This window comes from Elephantulus edwardii, unplaced genomic scaffold (assembly GCF_000299155.1).
Source record: "Elephantulus edwardii isolate Elephantulus edwardi_28Jun2011 unplaced genomic scaffold, EleEdw1.0 scaffold00218, whole genome shotgun sequence".
NCBI classification, from domain to species: domain Eukaryota; kingdom Metazoa; phylum Chordata; class Mammalia; order Macroscelidea; family Macroscelididae; genus Elephantulus; species Elephantulus edwardii.
Window position 1 is genome coordinate 302,137 of NW_006399968.1, and position 20,593 is coordinate 322,729.

Below are 20,593 nucleotides of genomic sequence, written 5' to 3' on the forward strand. Positions count from 1 at the left end.
CAAGCTATTGAGCTGCTCCAACTTAGGCACACTATCTTCTTTTTCTTCAAATTCACTTGCTAGAAGCAGGCAGGAGAGCGCAACTAAATGCAGCTGTTGGATAGAGATGACATAGCGATCCATAAACAGGTCTAGTAAATACACGGCAAGATATCGGGCAGAAGGGCAGAGAGAGAAGCGATTGCCCACAATGGCAATCAGGTCAGCAAAATAGCGTCTGAGACTTAGTTGAGACGACTGGCCTTTATAGGATGGTAACTTCAGTTCCTTGTACCGAAGCACTTGGTGGATGTCGGCGGCCAGCTGTCCTCGCCACCACTGGGTCTCCAGCTCCATGGGCCCGGCCGTCGCGCCGAACGAGACGCGGTCATTGGAGTCCGGAACCGCGGTCCTCACTGCCCCAGCCCAGCCGGCGTGTGGGTTTGTGTTTTGAATCTGATCTTTAGCATTTTTGAAAGGCAGTTCTTATCAAGATATGCCAACTACTAAATGCTATATGTAGAGATTTTTTTTCCATTCCTTTTGATTTTTTCATAATCTTTTATGGAAATAATGAGTTAATGTACAGCTAGAAAGAGGGCTTTTCCTAGAAAAAGATAGTAATGGTAAGAACTGATTATTTTTTTTATAATTTATGCATATTCCTTGACAATCCTCTTGTATTTTCTTCCAATTGCAGATACATGCACTAGTAAGAGCAGTCATACTGTTTATTCCTGAAGTTTGCTTTCAACGTACTATTTTGGGAGTGAAGGGGAAGAATGGAATTTTTGGCACTAATTCTCTTCTGTGTAAACCTAGTCTTTACTCTTTAAGTGACAGTTTTCTGGCACTCCCTCATTAGGCATCCGCTTGTATTGGTACTGGTGTTTTATGCTAAAGTATTTCAGTACTGTAATTGCTTCTCTTGGGCAAGTTAATTAACTTTAAATGGATGATCTACTTTCACCAGAAAAGCCCCTCAAGCATTCTTCCAGGAGATGTCCTCTAAGACATTATTTCAGAGACACAAATGCCACCCTTAACAGAAGAAACCTTGTCTTAAACACTGGTGGCCAAGCGGCAATAAGCCACACTGCAAACTCGAAGCCGTGGAGCTCGAGGCCACCAGCAGCTCCACAGGAGGATGGTCAATCTCCTTTTATGCCATTAACTGCCTCTGAAAAGCTGCTGGAGTGTCAGCTATGGGTCAGTTTCAACTCTATGGTGCACCACCACAACAACAACATAAAAATATTCCCCCCCCCATACTCAACATTTCCCAATAATTTGAATTAAAGTTTTATGGCACTTGTAATAAATTTACAATTTAAATTATAAAGGCCCTATGCTCTTCTTTGCTTCTATACTAAACAGATAGCTCTGGTGGCCTAGTGGTAAGAAGCTGCACAGCAATCTTTAGAGACACTCTGCAATCCACCAGCTGCTTCATCTTAGAAGGATGAGCAATCTTCTTGTGGTAAAATGCCTCTGAAAATCTTCTGGAGATCAGCTATGGTTTGGCTCTGATCAGATAGCAAACAACAATGATATGATTACAGAGAGCATGGAAATCACTACAATATTAATTTTTAATTTTTTTATAAATATTTGAATCAAAGTTTAAAAGAATTCTTTTCCTTTCACTTGTTTATACAGATTTATCCCATGTTTTCCCTCCCATCATTCCCTAATGTCCTCTTCCAGCTTGTTAGTAGTATTACTCATATCCATTCTTTTCAGAATGACCTTACCTTCATCTCTTTCAATGCTGCTTTCCATATGAATTTATTCTCTTCTTGCTGTACCTGCCAGTCCCAACCCTCTGCACCAAAATCCACTTGCTTTTATCACAGGGTTTTTATACTGCACTTGTCCCTTTTGAAGGAGTTAATTCACTTGGGATAATGTCCTCTAGATTCATCTATGTTGTGTAGTGTTTCTCAAAATCTTCATTTTTTTCAGTGATGCATAATACTCCATTGTGTGGATGTACTAGTTTCTCTGTTTATTGATGGGCAGTAGGGATGCTTCCAGATTGCTATTGTGAATAATGTAGTAACCACAAAAGTGCATATATATCTATTTGTGTCTTATCTGGTTTCTTTGGTTGTATTCTCAGTAGTGGGATGGAAAGGTCAAATGATATTTCTATTTGCAGTCTTCTGTGGAACTGCGAGACTACCTTTCATAGGGGCTGTACAATTAACACACCCATCAGCAATGCAGGAGGGCCCAATCTCTCAGCATCCTCATCATAATTTATGTGGTGTCCTGTTGAATCTTGCTATTGTTGCAGAGTTCAGATGATATCTCATTGATGTTTTTATTTGCATGACTCTAATATCTGAAATACTGCTTGTTGTGCATTTTGACTACCTCAATATCTACTTTGGTGAAAAATCTCTTCATATCTTCTCATCTTGTGATTGGGTTGTTTTGCGATGTTGTGTTATGATATGCTTTCCGTCTAGTGTCTATCACTTTTGGGTTTACTCAACTTCCAGGATGTACGATGTTGTTGTTGTTATGTGCCATCGAGTCACCTGCGACTCATCCCTGCTTTGTCCTGTGCCTGTCTGTCTCTGACACACCTACCCCCATTACTCAAGTCACTGAATCAATCCACCTCATAGAGGGTCTTCCCTTCCTGCGTTGTCTCTCCACCCTCCCAAGCATGACATCCCTTTCCAAGGACTGGTCCCTCCCTGTAACATGTCCAAAGTATGTCAGACAAAACTTCAGAATCCTTGCCTCCACGGAGCAGCCCAGTTTAACCCTCTACAGGACAAACTTGTTTATTTTCTTAGCAGTCCATGGTATATTCAATACTCTTCTCCAGCACCACAGCTCAAAGGCATCAACTCTCCTTCTCTCCTCCCTAGTCATTGTCCAGCTCTCTGATGCATAGCAAGTGATTGCAAAGACTATGGCCTGCATTAGGTGCGCCTTAGTCTCCAGAGTGACTAAGTAACTTTCTCACTATTTTCTTGGTTCTTTTATTTGCTTCTTTCTGTTCTGGAATTCCAATTACTCATATATTCTTTCTTTTAATGGTATCCCACATGGTTCTCATGCTTTTTTCCACTTTTCTTCCTTCCTTTTTGTTTTCCCTCTCTTTGGAAGCAGGAATGGCATCCATTTTCCTAAACAACATGCCTCTGGAAACTCTATGAACTTAGAGAAATGTCAATAGTTACAGAAGGGCTTCAGGCCTTTTGCTCATAGGGCCATTGTGAGTTGTGCTCAACTTGACAACAATCAATAACAACAACAATTAGCAGGCTAGTGCTAAAGCTTCTCTATCTTCAGCATTGCTGGTACTGGGTCCTATCACTTTTTTTTTTTCTTTTTTGGGTCCTATCTCTTATGCTCTGTTTCTCCAACCTATTGACAGTGTCTGAACTGTTCATCTAATTATTTTGGAGTTTCTTACTTTGCTATGATTGCTTTAATTTCACTGGTTTTACCTGGTTTGTCTTTTTTTTTTTTTAATCTTCTAGAGCTTTGCTTGTGGACTCTTCAGTTCTTCATATTTTCTCCCATTTTGCAATGATCACTGTGATGATCATTGTACATGATCATTGTTTTTCTAACCCTAACCCTAACCCTAACCCTAACCTTAACCCTAACCAGTCCAGGAGTTTTAAACTGCACACAGATTCAGGAATTTACTGAAAGGAAGACAAACTGACATTTTTTTTTTCTTGTTACAGCAGCCAAGTTTTATGGGTTCAATCATGTGTATGATGGTTGTTGTCTAAGGAAAATTTTGTTCAACCTTCAACAGAAGTTGTAGCCTCAGACAGGGCTCTGGTCAGAAGATTCCAGGGCTAAGATTTTATGAGTCCAAGATGATGATGCTAGTTCTTTGTAGGTAACTGTTGTGGGTTTTGTTTTAATTTAATTTTATTATTTTTTGTGCATGTACCATCAAATTGGATCTGACTGGTACAGGAGGAGATTGTCCCTCTTTCTCCAGCAGAGCATCTGGTGGGTTTGAACCTCACACCTCTGGGATTGCAGTGCAGCTTCTTGCCACTAGGCCACCAGAGCTCCCTAGGTAACTGTTTTTCTCAAGCTGTTTTCTGTATTTCATCCTTATCTTTTAGTTTGGAGAATTTGACTATGTTATATCTTGGGTTTTTTTTTTTTCTCTTTGGTCTAGTCTATTTGGTGTTTGCAGAGCTTCCTGAATGTGGATTTCTCCATTCTTCATTAATACCTGGGATATTTTCTTAAGTAATTCTTCCACAATGATATCAGTGATTTCCTTCTCCCTTATATTCTGGAATTCCAGTCATACTTATGTTGTTCCTTTTGATATAATTCCACATGATTGCAAAATTTTTGTCATTTTCCTTTTGTCTCATCTCTGATTTTTCTTCTAGTATATTCCCACAGAGGTTCTTGTCTTCCAGCTCACTGAAGCTCTGTTCCATCTCTTCTGTTCTACCTTTTTGTCCCTCTACTATGTTGTACATTTCTTCCATTTCAGTCTTAATATTCTGGATTGCATTTTCATGGATTTCTGTTATTTTCAGTATTGTGTTGGCTGTATTTTGTCTTGTGATGGTTTTTCAAGTTCTTTTTTTAAAAAAAATTTAAATGAAACATTACAGACTTAGGGTTTCCAGTCATTCCTTGTTGTACATTTCTCCTTGCACACTCCCTCCCCTAATTCACTCTTCTCCTTGAAAAGTAAAACTCTTTCACTGTTAGGCAATCCCTCCCCCAAGTCCACTCCACTGTGCAGCCTTCATTCTGAACTCCTGTAATGACAATAATACCCAATCATATATCCCGTTTAAACTTCTCTCCCTCATCTGTTTCAATGCAGTATACATCATTCGTCTCCTCCTTCTGTCTTCCCTCAACCCTGATGTCAGCCCCATTTTACAACAGTGGCCTTATGCAATGTTTGGGGGTTTTTTTGTGACTGAGATATTTCACTCAGCATAATGTCCTCCAGGGTCATCCATTTTTAATAATATTTCATGAGCTCCTTGTTTTTCAATGCTTCAGAGTACTCTATTGTGTGAATACACCAGAGCTTCTCTATCCATTCGTTTGTTGATGGGCATTGGGTTATTTTCAGCTCTTTGTGAATACGAATAAAGCCACAATAAACATGGGTGTGCATATATCTGCTTGGATGTCAGTTGTGGTTTCTTTAGGGCAAATTCCCAGTAGTGGAATTGCTGGGTAAAATGGTATTTCTATTTGCAACTTTTTGAGAACGTGCCATACAGTCTTCAATAGTGGTTGCACCATTTTATACTTCCACCAATAATGAATAAGGGTTCCAGTTTCTCCACAACCTCGCCAGCCAGTTGTTTGCCGTTCTGTTAAATTTTGCTCTATTACTGGGGAGAGATGATATTTCATAGTTGTTTTCATTTGCATCTCTCTTAGAGCTAGGGATTTTGAACATTTCATGTGTTTGTTTGCCATCTCAATGTCTTTGTTGGTGAAGTGTTTGTTCATATCCTGTGCCCATTTTTCAATTGGATTATTTACCTTTATCTTGTTCTGGTGCTCGAGTATTTTATAAATTCGAGATATAAGTCCCTTTTCTGACATGTCATTACCAAATACTTTTTCCCAGTCTGTAGCCTCCTTTTTTTACCTTGTTGGAGAAGTTTTTTGGATGTGCATAAGGATTTGATTCTTAGAAGGTCTCATTCATCTATTTTATCCTCTCCTGCTTTAGATTTTCCAGGATGCTTGGAAGACTGTTTATGTTGTGGATTAGGACTCCTAGAGTTCTTCCAAGCTTTTCTTTAAGGAAGTTTATAGTCCTTGGTTTTAGACCTAGGTCCATAATCCACTTTAAATTGTTTTTTGTCTATGGAGTGAGGTGTGGATCTTGCTTAAGTCTTCTGCAGATAGTTTTCCAATTTTGCCAGCACCATTTGTTAAAAAGGCTGTCGTTTCTCCACTTGACTGATTTCATCTCCTTGTCAAAAATCAGTTGACCATAGATAAATGGGCTGATGTCCAGGTTCTCAATTCTATTCCATTGATCTATGTGTCTCTCATTGTACCAGTACCATGCTGTCTTAACCACCATGGCAGCGCAGTAGGATTTGAAATCAGGGAGTGAGATGCCTGCTACCTTGTTTCTCTTTTTAGGGAGTGCTTTGCTTATTTGGGGCCTCTTTCCATTCCAAATGAAACTGGAGATTGACTTTTCCATTTCATTGAAGAATGGGATTGGTATTTGTATTGGGATTGCATTGAACATGCAGACTGCCTTTGGTAGTATTATCATTTTCACAATATTGAGTCTTCCTACCTATGAGCAAGGGATATTCTTCCACTTCTCCAGGTCTCTTTTTGTTTCTTGTAATAATGTTTTGTCATTTTCCTTGACTAGATTCTTTGTGCTTCTAGTTAGGTTTCCTCCTAAGTATTTAATTTGTGATTAGCTATTGTGAAGGGTATTGTTTTTCTCAGCTCCAGTTCTGTATTCTCTTTGTCACTGTCGAGAAATCCAATTGATTTTTGTATGTTGATCTTGTATCCTGCCACTTTTCTGAATTGGTCAACTATGTGTAGCAGTTTTCTTGCTGAGTTTTTAGGGTTTTCTATGTATACTATCAAATCATCTGCATAGAGAGATAATTTTACCTCCTCTTTGCCAATTTGGATATCACTTATTTCCTTCTCTTGCCTTATTGCTATCACTAAGACTTCCAATACAATATTGAATAAGAGAGGTGATAGTGGGCATCCTTGCCTAGTTCCTGTTCTCAACGAGAATGCCTTTAATATCTATTGAGAACAATGTAGGCTCTTGGGTTTACATAAATACTTTTTACTATGTTGAATAAATTCCTCTCTAATCCTATTTTGTTGAGTGTTTTAATCAGGAAAGGGTGTTGAATTTTGTCAAAGGCCTTTTCTACATCAATTGATAAAATCATGTGGTTCTTGTTCTTTGCTTTGTTAATGTGATGAATTACATTAATTGTTTTTCTCATGTTGAACCATCCTTGCATATCTGTTCTGAATCTCACTTGGTCATGGTGAATTATTATTATTATTTATTATTATTATTATCATTATTATTATTTTATGTATCATTGGATTCACTCTGCCTCCAGGAGCAGGCAAGCCAGGCGTGGCTTAGGGTTTAAGGAAGCAGGGGGCTTTAAGCCCAAAAGGGGAAGAGGGGAGAGAAGGTGGCCATGTTCTCCCAGGTTTGCTCCATCCAGGGCTGCTATGACCTGGTTGCCAGAGAGAGCATGGTGCTGTGTGAGCGGGTGTTGTAGCAGTTTTTGAACGTGAAGGACTACTCTGCCTCAAGCCAGGCAAGCCAGGCAAGCCAGGCTTGGCCTAGGGTTTAAGGTAGCAGGGGGCTTCAAGCCCAAAAGGGCCTTTGGGCCTGTCTTTCATAGTTTTTGTTCAGACATTTCTCTAGGTCGTATAGCCCTGGTGTACAAGTTGCAGTACTGTGATCATTTGTGGTTGCTGTGAGGCTGAACACTGTGACACTGATGTGTCAAATGTGTTAATGGTTGGCTACCCAATGCGGACAGAGAGTGGGGTGGAGCTCCCTGACTAAAACAAGCTTGGAAGGAGGAGTGGCATCCACTTCCATAATAACTTGCCTCCAGAAACCCTATGAACCTGGAGAGAGGATGAAAGGCACCCAAGCGTCGAGGACTCTCCTTCATAGGGTTGCTATGAGTTAGTTTCCTGCGACTCGATGGCACTTAACAACAACAACAATCATTGGATTCTATTGGCCAGGATTTTATTCAGGATTTCAGCATCTATGTTAATGAGAGATATTGGTCTATAGTTTTCTATTTTGGTGGTATCTTTCTTTACCGGTCTTTGGTATCAAGAATATGTTTGTTTCATAGAATGATTCTGGGAGAATTCCATTTTTTCTATTTTCTGAAATAGTTTATGTAGGATTGGTGACAGTTCTTCTCTGAATGTTTGATAAAATTCACTTGTAAAGCCATCTGGTCCAGGACCTTTTTTGTCTGGAAGTTGTTTTATTACCTTTTCAAGTTTTTCTTTTGTAATGGGTCTGTTCAGGTGTTCAATTTCGGTTCGTGTCAGTTTAGGTAAGTTGTGAATTTCTAAGTATTTGTCCATTTCCTCTAGGTTTTCATATTTGTTTGAGTATAATTTTTAATAATATTCTAATTTTATCCTTTTCATTTTAGTTGGTTCTGTTGTGATGTTGCCCATTTCATCTATTATTCAGATTATTTGTGTTTTTTTTCCTTCTTTTCCTTTGTTAGTGGTTTGTCGATTTTTTTGACCTTTTCAAAGAATCAACACCTTGTTTTGTTAATGGTTTCAATTGTTTTTTGGTTTTCTATTTCATTAATCTGTGCTCTAATTTTTATAATTTCCAGGCTGTTTTTTTTTTAAGAGGGTGTCAGGTTTATTTGCTGTTATTTTTCAATTCGTTGCATATATTGGGTTAAAGAGTCAGTGGTCATTTCCCCCCCTGCCTTTTGATATGTTTGCTTATTGCTATAAATTGACCTTTCTTTACTCCTTTCACTGTTTCCCAGTGGTTTTGGTAAATGCTGTTTTCATGGTCATTTGTTTCAAGAAACTTAACTTCATTTTTTAATTTCTTCTAGTACCCACTCATGTTCAAGCAAGGTGTTGTTCAGCTTCCAAATGCATGGGGTTTTTTTTTCTCCTTTATTCTTTTGTTATTAATTTCTAATTTTGTATTATTGTGGTCTGAGATGTTTTGTATTATTTCTATGTTTTTTTAATTTATTGATGCTTGCCTTGTGACCTAAAATGTGATCTACTCTGGAGAATGTTCAATGTATATTGGAGAAGGTCGAGTTGGTTTAATTTCTGAGCATCTTTGTTGAATTTTTTTCTGGTAGTTCTGTTTTTTCTTGAGAGTGGTGTATTGAAGTCTCCAACTACTATAGTAGTATTGTCTATTTTTTTCAGTTTTGTTAATGTTTGTTTTTATATTTTGCACATCTTTCATTTGGTTTGGTTGTTGTTGTTGTTCATTTGGTGCATAGGTATTTATTATTGTTATGTCCTCTTGTTCTATTGACCCTTTAAGCATTATGTAGTGACCTTCATTGTCCTTTGTGATGGTTTTTTGAAATTTATTTTAACAGAGATTAATATCACTACTCCTGCTTTTTTCTGTTTGCCATTTGCTTGGTATATTTTTCCCCCATCCTTTTATTTTTAGTCTTTATCTTAATTTTTCTGATGTGTCTCTTATAGAGAGCATATTGATGGATTTTATTTTTTTTTAATCTGCTGCTCTTTTCAAACCATTTACATACAGTGTGATTATTGAAAGGCAGGGTTTTATTGCTATCAGTGTGTTGAGTTCTTTTTGGTGTTGTTGCTAGTTACTTTGGTCCATGCTGCTTTTGTGGTACCTTTGTAAGGATATCTCTCAATGTTTCTTGCAATGCTGGTCTTGATTTTACAACCTCTTAGGTTCTGTTTTTCTGGGAATCTCTTTATCTCTCCTTTATATTTGATGGATAATTTTGCTGGGTTCAGTATTCTTGGTTGATAGTTGTGTTCTTTGAGTGTTTGATATATATCCTCCTGTTCTCTTCTTGCTCCCATGGTTTCTGATGAGAAATAGACACTTAATCTTATCTGCTCTCCCTTATAGGTTACTCTTTGTTTCTCTCTTGCTGCTTTCAGAATTCTGTCCATATCTTTAGTTCTGGAAATTTAACTATGATATGCCTTGGTGTTTTTCTTTTGGGGTCTATATGGTGTTTGCTCAGCTTCTTGAATATATATTCTCTCATTCTTCATTATGCCTGGGAAGTTTTCCTCTAGTAATTCTTCCACAACATTTTTGGTGCTGTTACTTGCTTCTTCCTGTTCTGGGAGTCCAATTATGTGCATGTTATGTTTCTTGATGATGTCCCATATTATTCCTAGGTTTTCTTCTTTTTCCTTCCTTTTTAATTCTATATTTTGCTCTAGCAGATCAGTGGGGACAATTTTATCTTCTATTTCACTGGTCCTGTGTTCAGTCTTTTCAACTCTGCTCATGTGTCCCTCCAACACGTCGACAGCATCTGAAACATTGGACCTCATATTTTTGATTGTGGTTTCTTGTTTTCCAGTGCTGCTAATGCCTTGTTTATCTGCATTGCTCTGGATTGTTATTTTGAGCTCCTCCTGGGTTTTGCTTGTAGTATCCTATAATTCTTCAAGTTTGTCTTTCATCCATGAAAATATTAAATCATTGTTCTTTTAAATTCTGTGTCAGACTGTTCCATCAGATTTTCTGGCTTCAGGAAATCCATTGATACTATGTCACCCTTTGTGGGTGACATCTTGCTTTGTGTTTGTGTAGTATGTAAGACAGCTTTCTTTCTTTGAGACATTGATATGTTCTTGATCTGAAGACAATGCTCTAGACATTAGTAGGGCAGCTACCCCGCTTGTGTTTTTCTCTGAATGTCTGACTCAAGGGAAATTCAGTTCAGAGACTGTGAGAGCAGCTTTTTGCAGGTAAGTCAGATCAAGGTGCTCCAGATTAAAGATAAGTTGATTGACTGGATGTGTAGGCACAGGTGTGGAGCCAAAGGGGGGGTGGCACAGGCATGGAGGATGGGCAACCACAGAGGTGGGTCAACCATTTGTGGGACCTCACTCAGATTCAACTGTTTGGGTGTGCTCACGAGTGGGATCCCTACTCAAATTCCAGCTGTCAATCTCCCGTGCAGCAGCTCTCACTTAGCGGTCCCTGTCCAGGGGTCCTTACCCAGGTGTTCTCACACAGTGGCCCCTGCTCCAGCAAGACCCTGGGTCCAGCAGGACCTGAGAAGACTCAAATTCCCACTGACCCACTCGCCTCTGGCCAGTCTGTGGTGTTCACAAAAGTTCAGTCAAATTCCTACTGGCCTGCTCACTCTTTGGCATTCTCCCAGGCAGTCAATGGTGCCCAAGAAAACTCAGATAAATTTCCAACAGCCCATGCATTCCTGGGCAGTCTGTGTAGCCCAAATTCCCACCAGTGGGCTCACCTTTGGGTGTTCTCCCAGGCAATCGGTGGTGCTCAAGAAAAGCCAGTCAAATTCCTACTGACCCACCTAATCATGGGCAGTCAGAGAGGACACAAGAAAACTCAGTCAAATTTCAACAGACCCACTCACTTTTAATGAGGTTTAAGAAAACGCAGTTACTTTCCCATTAACCTTCTTTTTCCAGAGAATGGGTCCCACAGCAGCTCAGCTGGTGGCTTCTGGCTCTGGCTGGTCCCGTGGTGCGGTTCTATGTTCCTGTAGTTCTGAAACGAATTGTTCCAACAAAAGTTGTGATTCAAATTCCTACTGTCCATGTCGTGCTGTGTTGGCCGGTGTCTGTGTGGCATGAAGGTCTCTCTAGCGGCCTGTCGCTATGCAGATTGCTGTTCCTCCAGCTCTTCACACCGCACTCTCCACCGCTGCCATTGTGCACATGCGATTTTACAAGTTCTTGTACCCATTTATCTATGTTGTTATGTGCCATCGTGACCCATAGCCTGCCCTGTCCTCAGCTAGTCTCACTGATTCTGACACATCAACCACCATTGCCCAAGTTGCCATATCAATCCATCTCATCTGTGGTCTTCCCTCCACCCTTCCAAGAATGCTGTCATTCTCCAAAGACCAGTTCCTCCTGACCAGGTGTCAAAATATGTGAGACAGAGCCTCAAAATCCTAGCCCAAGGAGAAATTTCATTTTCTTTCCTCTTTTACAGTTTTCTTCTGTAATTGTTTCAGTTCCTCTGTGTTCATCTATCTCTTCTAGCACCCTGTCTCTGGAGTATTAATTTTCTTAATGGTTCCATTGTTTCTTCCGTCATTTTCAGCTTCTTCTGTAGCTGTTCAAATAATGCTACAATAATGTATTTCTTCCGAGTCTCTGCCTATGGGGCATCCCCTTGATTTCTGGCTTCCATTGTTTTCTTCCATGATTTGTACCTTCTTCTGTGGTTGTTTGTATGACTACATGTCAATATATATCTTCTGCCTTCCTGACTCTAGGGTGCCCACTGGGTCTACAACAGGCTCTGGTTGTTTTGGAAAAGGCTTGGTTTTTCAGAATGTTTGATTCTGCCTGTTGCTTTCTTAACATTAAGTGAAATTTTCCTTAATAATGGGACATTTTTATTGTGTCTATATAGGCCATGGATAGTTATTTACCTTTACGATGTTATCAATTAGTTGCCAGATTAAAATATTCCATTTATCGAGTGGACAACCTGCTCCACTGGAAGTCCTTCCTGGTACTATGGGGTGGGAAATTTGCCTTTTCTAAAACTTTTGCGGTCCTCTCTTGTAGGACTAAGTGCTCCAACTCAAGAAGTTTATGTCCAGGAAAAGCTGTGGAATTGAGTTTCTCATCTTGTAGTTCCAAACACTACTGTCTTCTTTGATCCCTCAGATGGCCCAATGACAGTAGGGATTCATAAATGAATGAACCTTTCTCTAGAGGCCCCTCCAGGGCCTTTCATCCTATGCGCTTTAAAGTGCTGCCCCCGGGATTGAGTCTGTGGTGTGATAATGTATTTCCTCCCCACCCCTACCCCCAAAGTCAATTGTCCTCCTTTGTCTGCAGTGACATGCAACAAGATGCTCCAACTTAAGGAGCTTCTGTCCATATGGCCTTGGAGGCAGCTCTCTCCAGCATCTCAATGTACCAGTTGTGAAAGAATCTCTCACTTGGTTGCAGCTCCCTATCCCAAACTCTATTGTCCTCTTTGGTCCCTCTATTCCCCACCCACCTCCATTTTGATTAGTGGTCTTCTGATAATTCTTGTTAAAATGGTCAATAATGGCACCCACACACGATCCATTTCTTTTGGTGTTATGGATATTAGCCACACAGTACAGCCAGCGTGCTCCTTAGGGGCAAGGATAGCAATGTTTTTTTCTTCACATAATTTGTGCACGTTATTAGGAGAGACTATTTCTTTGAATAACACATGGAAAAGTGGAGGATCAGTGAAAGAGAGGAAGATCCTCAACGAGATGGATTGACAATGACTTGTGCCAATGAGCAAAGTATGTCAAAGATAATGATGATGCAGGACAAGGTTCAGATCTGATGTTCACAGGGTCACTTTGAGTTGTACTCCATTCAACAGTACCTAACAACAGAAACCAGTTATACCTTGGATGTCTAACAAGTGGCTTCCTTGCATTTGTTTAGGTTTGCGCTGAGCTGCTACATGAATTTTTAATTGTTACACAGTGTACTCCTCTTAATTAAGATTGTTGCAAACAAGGCTTTAATGCATTGTTTCATTTTACATATGATGTTTCCAAGTAATAACCAACCAGTGCACTAGAGAAAGCAGAATTGCATAGTTGTCAAAAGTCTGGAGCCAGATAAAGACGCATTTCATTCTTCTTCGGTGGCTTTGTGTCCAAAGGCATGTAACTTGCTGAACCTCAATTTAGCTTGTAATGTGGGGATGCCACTACCTGGTTTCTAGGTTTGTGAAGAATTAAAGAATAGATTAACATACTAAGAATCAGCTTGGATATATCAATACTTTTCTTTTTCCAAGTCCTGATTTCTGTCTACCATTTGGCTTAAATGAATATGTATGAAGCATTTCACCTACAAAATGGAACCTGCTTTTCTAGCATAAAGAACTCATACTAGGAGTTACACATTTAGGTCAAGAGTGCACTTTATTTCTGGCATCCAATTACCACTCTTATCGCATAGTCCACAACATTATTAACCTTCCTCTGCTGTAAAGACTGTCTTCTCCCTTTATAGAAATGAATCTCCATCCGCCTCAGAGCAGTATGCAGGACTCTTCGAGTTCATAACTGATATGTGAGCCCAGTCTTAAGAGTAAGGTGTGCCTGATGCAGACAATTACTTGCTATTCACCAAAGAGCTGGACAATGACTAAGGATGACAGAAGAATCGATGACTTTGAGTCATGGTGCTGGAACAGTATTACAACATATCATGGACCACTAGAAGGAAAAAAAATGTCTTAGAGAGGATGAAACCAAGTTTCTTCTTGTAGGCAAAGATCCTGAAATTCCATCTCACATAGGTTAGGTACGTGGTCAGGAGGGACCAGTTCTTAGAAAATGATATCATGCTTAGAAGGGTGGAGGGACAATGTAGTAAAGGAAGATCCCTGGATGAAGTGAACTGGCATGGTAACTTGGGGTAGGTGTGTCAGGGACAGTGAGACTGACTCAGCATAGGGCAGGGTTCAGAGCTATTGCACACAGGGTTGTTATGTGTCACAGGCGACTCAATGGCATATAACAAGCACAATCGGTTGCATGAAAGGTTGCAGATTCTGGGTTCAATATCTAAAGGTTTATTTTCAAGTATTTTAGACCTAATTGCCCTGGCAGTGGATATTTTTTTGCCAAATGATTCAAGACTATAATTCCTCTCCAGGAATAAAAGATAATTATAGAAGTGATTATATAAAGAAAATATAAAGATTCTGATTCTTGTGTAGAACACCATGTGTATAGCTGTCATTTGTGTTTCTTATGATATTTGCAATGAAGAGGTCATTGATTGTATAATATTCTATATCCAGCCCCAATTCTGCACCAAGATCATGTTTTCCAACTACTGGTCCCTCTTCCTTGTTCCTTTTTCATTCCAGTCACCCATTATTATTAATGCATCATCAATCAATTTCCAACTGCAAAACCTGGTAGAAATCATCTATCTCTTCTTTAGTTGTTGATATATGTATTTGAATGACAGTGTCATTAACACGTCTTTCTTTTATGTGAACATTTATTGTGGAAAGGCTTTAATAACATATTTCCATTTATTATTTTTTAGCAAATGTCAGTTGATGAAAGAGCAATAGTTAACCAGCTCAATTAAAAAAAAAAAGACTGTTAGACACACAATGTTTACCAGATCATCACTAAACTTTGTATCTCCCTCAATGAAGTTCTTTGCAGTAATGTTGTTGTTATGTGCCATAGAGTCGCTTGCGACTCATAGCAACCCTATGTACAAGAGCCCTAAACATCGTTCCATCCTGTGCCAATCTTGCCGTATCAAACACACTCATTCCCACCACTCCAATCACAGAATTTATCCATCTCATTGAGGGTCTTCCTCTCCTGTGCCATTCCTCCACTCTCCCAAACATGATATCCCTCTCCAAGGACCAGACCCTCCTTGCAACATGCCCAAAGTATGTCAGATGAAGCTTCAGAATCCTTGACTCCAAAGAGCACTCCAGTTTCACCCTCTCCAGGACAAACCTGTTTGTTCTCCTAGCAGTCCATGGTATATTCAACACTCTTTTCTAGCACCACAGCTCAAAGGCATCAATTCTCCTTCTATCATCCCTATTCACTGTCCAACTCTCCAAGGTGTAGCATGTAATTGCAAAGACTATAGCCTGGATCAGGCGCACCTTAGTCTCCAGCCTGACATCGTTGCACTTCAGTACTCTCGAGAGGTCCCTCACAGCTGACTTTCTCAATGCAATTCGTCTTCTGATTTCCTGGCTGCTGTTACCAAGAGTGTTGACTGTGGAACCAAGTAAACTATAACTGTTAACTATCTCAATATCTTCACCACCCATACTGATGCTGCCAGTTGGCTCAGTGGTGAGAATCTCTGTTTTCTGGATGTTGAGCTTCAAACCCATATTGAAGGCTGCAGTCCTTGACCTTCTGCAGCAAGTGCTTCAGGTCCTCCTCAGTTTCAGCAAGCAGGGCTGTCATCCACATAATGCAGGTTGTTGATGACTCTTCCACCAATCGTGATGCCACATTCTTCCTCATGCAGCCCAGCATCTCGGATGACCGGTTCTGCATACAGATTGAAAAGGTATGGAGACAAAATATATCCCTGACGGACCCCCTTCTTGATTTTGAACCATATAGTGTCTCCTTGCTCTGTTCTGACAACTGCCTCTTGGTCCAATTATAGGTTTCGCATTAGCACAATCAAATGTTCTGGGATTCCCATTCTTCTCAGAATCAGCCATAGCTTGTTGTGATCCAGTAACAGCTTATAAAAAAAAACTGTCTACTAGTGCGGCAATGAATGACTAAAAAACCCTAAGTCTCTGTAAGCTTTCATTAAAATGAATTAAAAACAAAACAAAACAAAACAACAAAACCAACAACCAACCCTGTCTACTAGTATTTCCTAACTGCCTGTTGATTCACTGGATTTTCTCTTGAGATTTGTGTCATTTTGGAAACATGTCAATTCAGGCTCCCAGAACTGAAGAATGACTGTGACTTTGTTGAACATAGTTGCTTAATGTTAAGTAGGTCTGACCTTAAAGTCTTCTGTAGACTTCACAAATTCATTTTCTTTTACTGCAAAGAAATCACAAGCACCACCTGGACAGCATTCATGGGCTTTCTTATGATGCTTACTATCTGAAAATGAGTTTTTTTGTGTGTGAGTATGTATTACTAACAAGACTAGTTTGACTTGAGAGTCTAATTTCTCTTACTTTGATTGCACTAAGGTAGAAAAAGAAAAATGAACATGTGTTGTGAACATAAAAATAATAATTAGAAGGGGAGGGGAAACCCCCAAACTAGAACAATTTTCTGACTTTGTTCCACTGGTTTGAAAGGAATATGGAAAAAATGAACAGAAGAATGTAATACTAGGAAAAATCTGTGATTCAGGACTTGTAAGGTCAGCACTCATGGGCCGAACTCAACATTTCTGTTGTTGATAGACTGCTGTTGTTAGATGTCATTCAGTTGGATTCACATGGATCTGAACCTTGCCTTATTCTGTGTCATCCTCATCATCTCTGTTATAGTTGTGCCCATTGTTGCAGTCAATCCATCTCGCAAAGAATCTCCTTCTCTTGCTAATTCTTCACCTTTCCAAGAATGATGTTTTTCTCCAAGAACCTGCCCCTTCTAACAACTTGCCCAAAATATATGAGAAGACGTTTCCATCCTTGCCTCCAAGGAACACCGAGCTTCTCATTCTCTGACATACTTGTTTGTTCTTTGGGTAATTAATGGGATATTCAGTACTCATTTTCAACACCACCCCTCAAAACTATCAATTATTCTCCTATCATCCTTAGAAAGCACTACAAATTTAATAGTCGAATGCTGTCATGTATTTTAAAAAAAGGGAAATCTAAAAATCAGAGACCATACCATAAACTCTGTCACACCCATTACAATATTATGTGTTAAGATAATATTCCTAAGAACTAAGTTTTCAAATATTTTAAATTATGGTAATGTTATAGCATATTTTACTAAGTGTTCAATGTAAATTACAAAAGGCTAGTAATCTAGTTTACTGCTAGATTATCTGCTCACTTATCTTAAATTCTGTAATTCTATAATTCCACACAGGATAGTTTTAATCATGATAATAAACTACTGTTGTTGTTATTGTTAGGGACCATTGAGTCAACTGCTCATGGTAACACTATAAAAACCGATCAGAATCTTGCCCTATCCTACGCCATCTTCATCATCTCTCATATGCTCCAGGTCATTGTTACAGTAACTGAGTCAATCAATCTTATGGAGGGTCTTGACCCTCCACCTTTCCAAGTATGTTGTCTTTTTCCAAGGACTGAACCCTCCTGACAATATGCTAAAAGTATGTAAGATGAAGTTTCATCATACTAGCCCCTAATGAGCAGCCTGGTTGCAATTGCTTTTGCAATTGTTCTTTTGGCGGCTCTTATGATATTCAGTAACTCTCCAATACGGCAATTCAAAGGCAAAAATTCTTCTGTTATCCTTATTCATTGTCCAGCTTTCTGATATAATTCAAGACTATGTATTGGATCAGTTGTGCCTTGGTTTTTAGATTGACATTGTTGCTCTTTAGAACTTTGGAGAGGGTCTTGACAGACTGTTCCCAACTCAAAATTTCTTGACTTCTTAACTGTTGTTATCATGTGTGTTGATTGTGGATTCAAGTAAAAGAATTTCTTGATAATTTCAATCTTTAATCCACTAAGAATAACTTTTAAAAAGGAGCAGAAGCTTCAAATGTAAATGTATTTTCTTTTTATACTATACTACTAAAGATATTCTTGTACAAAGACCTTTGAAAAAGATCCGTTTCAAAGTTCCCAAGGTGTTTGTAAGGAAAAGAATTCAACCTACATGTCCTCCCACATGATATAATAAATAAAATTAAATCTAAGAAGAAAACTCCCTATTTGATAGCATAGACCACTTCTCATCATGTAAAGTAAGAATAAGTAAAAAATTTTGAATGTCCTCATTTGCTTTTGGACTTGTAACAGAATGATAATCTTAATTTCTAATGTTAAAAGCATTTAGATTGATACCAGTGAGGGTGATTAAAAAGAAAACATAAATGTATTTATTCAATACATGACATTTTCTAATGATTTTTTGTGTGTATTTATTCTGTATCACATTATCATTTAAAATTTAGTAAAAATTTTAGTGGAAAAATACCAGTATATCTTACCTGAGCTGCTTAAGACCAGCCCACAATAGTCTCTTGCATATCCATCTGATTCTGTCACTGCTGTAGCAAAGCTCAAAATTATCTTCCAGATAGTGTGTGAAGCATCCTCTCTGTCTTATTTAATGCAGACTTGTCCAACTCAAAAGTTTTATCACTTGTCCAGCTCAAAAGTTTTATCAGTATAAAAGCCATCTTCCAGCTAATCTTGTCCCTGGGCTTAGTTGCTAAAAACCATCTCATTTATGAAAAAAGAGCATTTCAGTCTGAAAGCATTTCTACTGTGCCTGTGGTTATTCATCAATGGTCAACTTCTTTCACTTGAATGTAAATCTGAATATTTTATGGAATATGAAGGATTCTTTGTCAACTGCTTTAAGATGGTTGCTCATTTTGTCATTTTATCCCAGCTTTAATTAAAGCTAATCTCAATGTAAGCTTCTTTAATACTGATGAAGGCATTTATACAGACTCATGTTAGTACCCGTTTTCATACATATTTCTATGGCTTCTAAGAACAGAGAAAGAACAATGTGTTTGAACAAATCTACATTTAAGTAGGTTTTTAAAGGGATTATGTTCTAAATCTTGTCAGCAACATCAATCAAAAGGTACAGAGCTCCTTGGAAAATGTACACAGCATAAAGACATTGCAGTTCTTTCTTCCTGAGGAGCTTGCAGTATGGAGACCTGACAACTTGTAGTCTAAGATTTGAGTGAACAACAAAGTCATTCATTATGGAAAATTCTTCATCCCTTTGAGCTATTGTGTATTAAATAATTTTAGAATTTGAATCAATCCAAATCAACCTGACAAATGGCTAAGTATGGCTGAAAAGTCTTTCAGGCTCATGTTGTTGTTGTTGTTAGGTGCTGTCAAGTCATAGATGACTCATATGAACCCTCATATGACCCTATGAACAAAAGACCTGAACACTTGTGTAACTTTTATTATTTCTCCAAGTTCATAGAGTTTCCAGAGGCAAGCTATTTTGGAAGTGGATGCCACTCCTATTTGTTTGAATCAGGGAGCTCCACCAAACACTGTCTACCATGGATAACCATTATCGCATTTGACACACCAGTGTCACAGTTACACAGCATCACAACAACCATGAGTTAACTCTGTACGGCATATGGACAGACTAGTGCTATACCACTTAGGGAATCTTTGACCAAAAACATTAAAACCAGGCCTGAGGGCTGAAGATTAAAATCACATACCTTTGGCTTGGTAGCATAACTTTCTATTCAGGCTCAATACAGATTTATTAACACCCATTTAGATTAGTATTAGATGTATAGACTATAATGGAGTAAAGGAGTTTTCTAGTAGCATACTGGTAAGAAGCTGCACTGTAATTCCAAAGATACACATTTGAGTCCACCAGCTGCTCCACAGAAGAAGGATGGACAATCTCCTTCCATGCCATTAACTGGATCTGAAAACCCACTGTAGGATCATTATGGGTTGGACCTGACTTGACAGCACACCACAGTTTAGTAGAACTGAACTAAAAAATAATTGAAAATAATGTACATTAAAAACCTTCTCCAACAGGGTAAAAAGGGAAGCCACAGACTGGGAAAAAAATCTTTGGTAATTACATGTCAGATAAGGGACTCATATCTAGAATTTATAAATACTTGAGCACCACAACAAGATAAAGGTAAACAATCCAACTGAAAAACGGGCACAGGATATGAACAGACACTTCACCGAAGAAGACATTCAGATGGCCAACAAGCACCTGAAGAATTGTTCAAAAACCCTAGCTCTAAGAGAGATGAAAATCAAAACAACTATGAGATATCATCTCACCCCAGTCAGAATAGCAAAATTTAATAGAACAGCAAACAACAAATGCTGACAAGGTTATGGAGAAACTGGAACACTTATTCATTGTTGGTGGGAGTATAAAATGGTACAACCACTATGGAAGGCTGTATGGTGCTTCCTCAAAAAGTTGCAAATAGACCATTCGACCCAGGAATTCCACTATTGAGAATATACCCCAAAGAAACCATAACTGCCACCCAAGCAGATATATGCATACCCAGGTTTATCGCAGCTTTGTTCACAACAGCAAAGAGTTGGAAACTACCTATGTGCCCATCAACAAATGAATGGTTAGAGAAGCTGTGGTATATTCACACAATGGAATACTATGCAGCA

General features: G+C 38.8%; 1 pseudogene across 1 annotated transcript in view; it reads right to left on the reverse strand.

The window, feature by feature from the left end:
• Window positions 1–336, reverse strand: part of LOC102853274 — a 13,139-nt pseudogene extending 12,803 nt beyond the window's left edge. The window contains exon 1 of the transcript XR_438981.1: window positions 6–336. The product of XR_438981.1 is annotated as a cyclin-J-like (transcript). The remainder of the gene's footprint in view (window positions 1–5) is intronic.
• Between the last annotated feature and the right edge of the window lie 20,257 nt (window positions 337–20,593).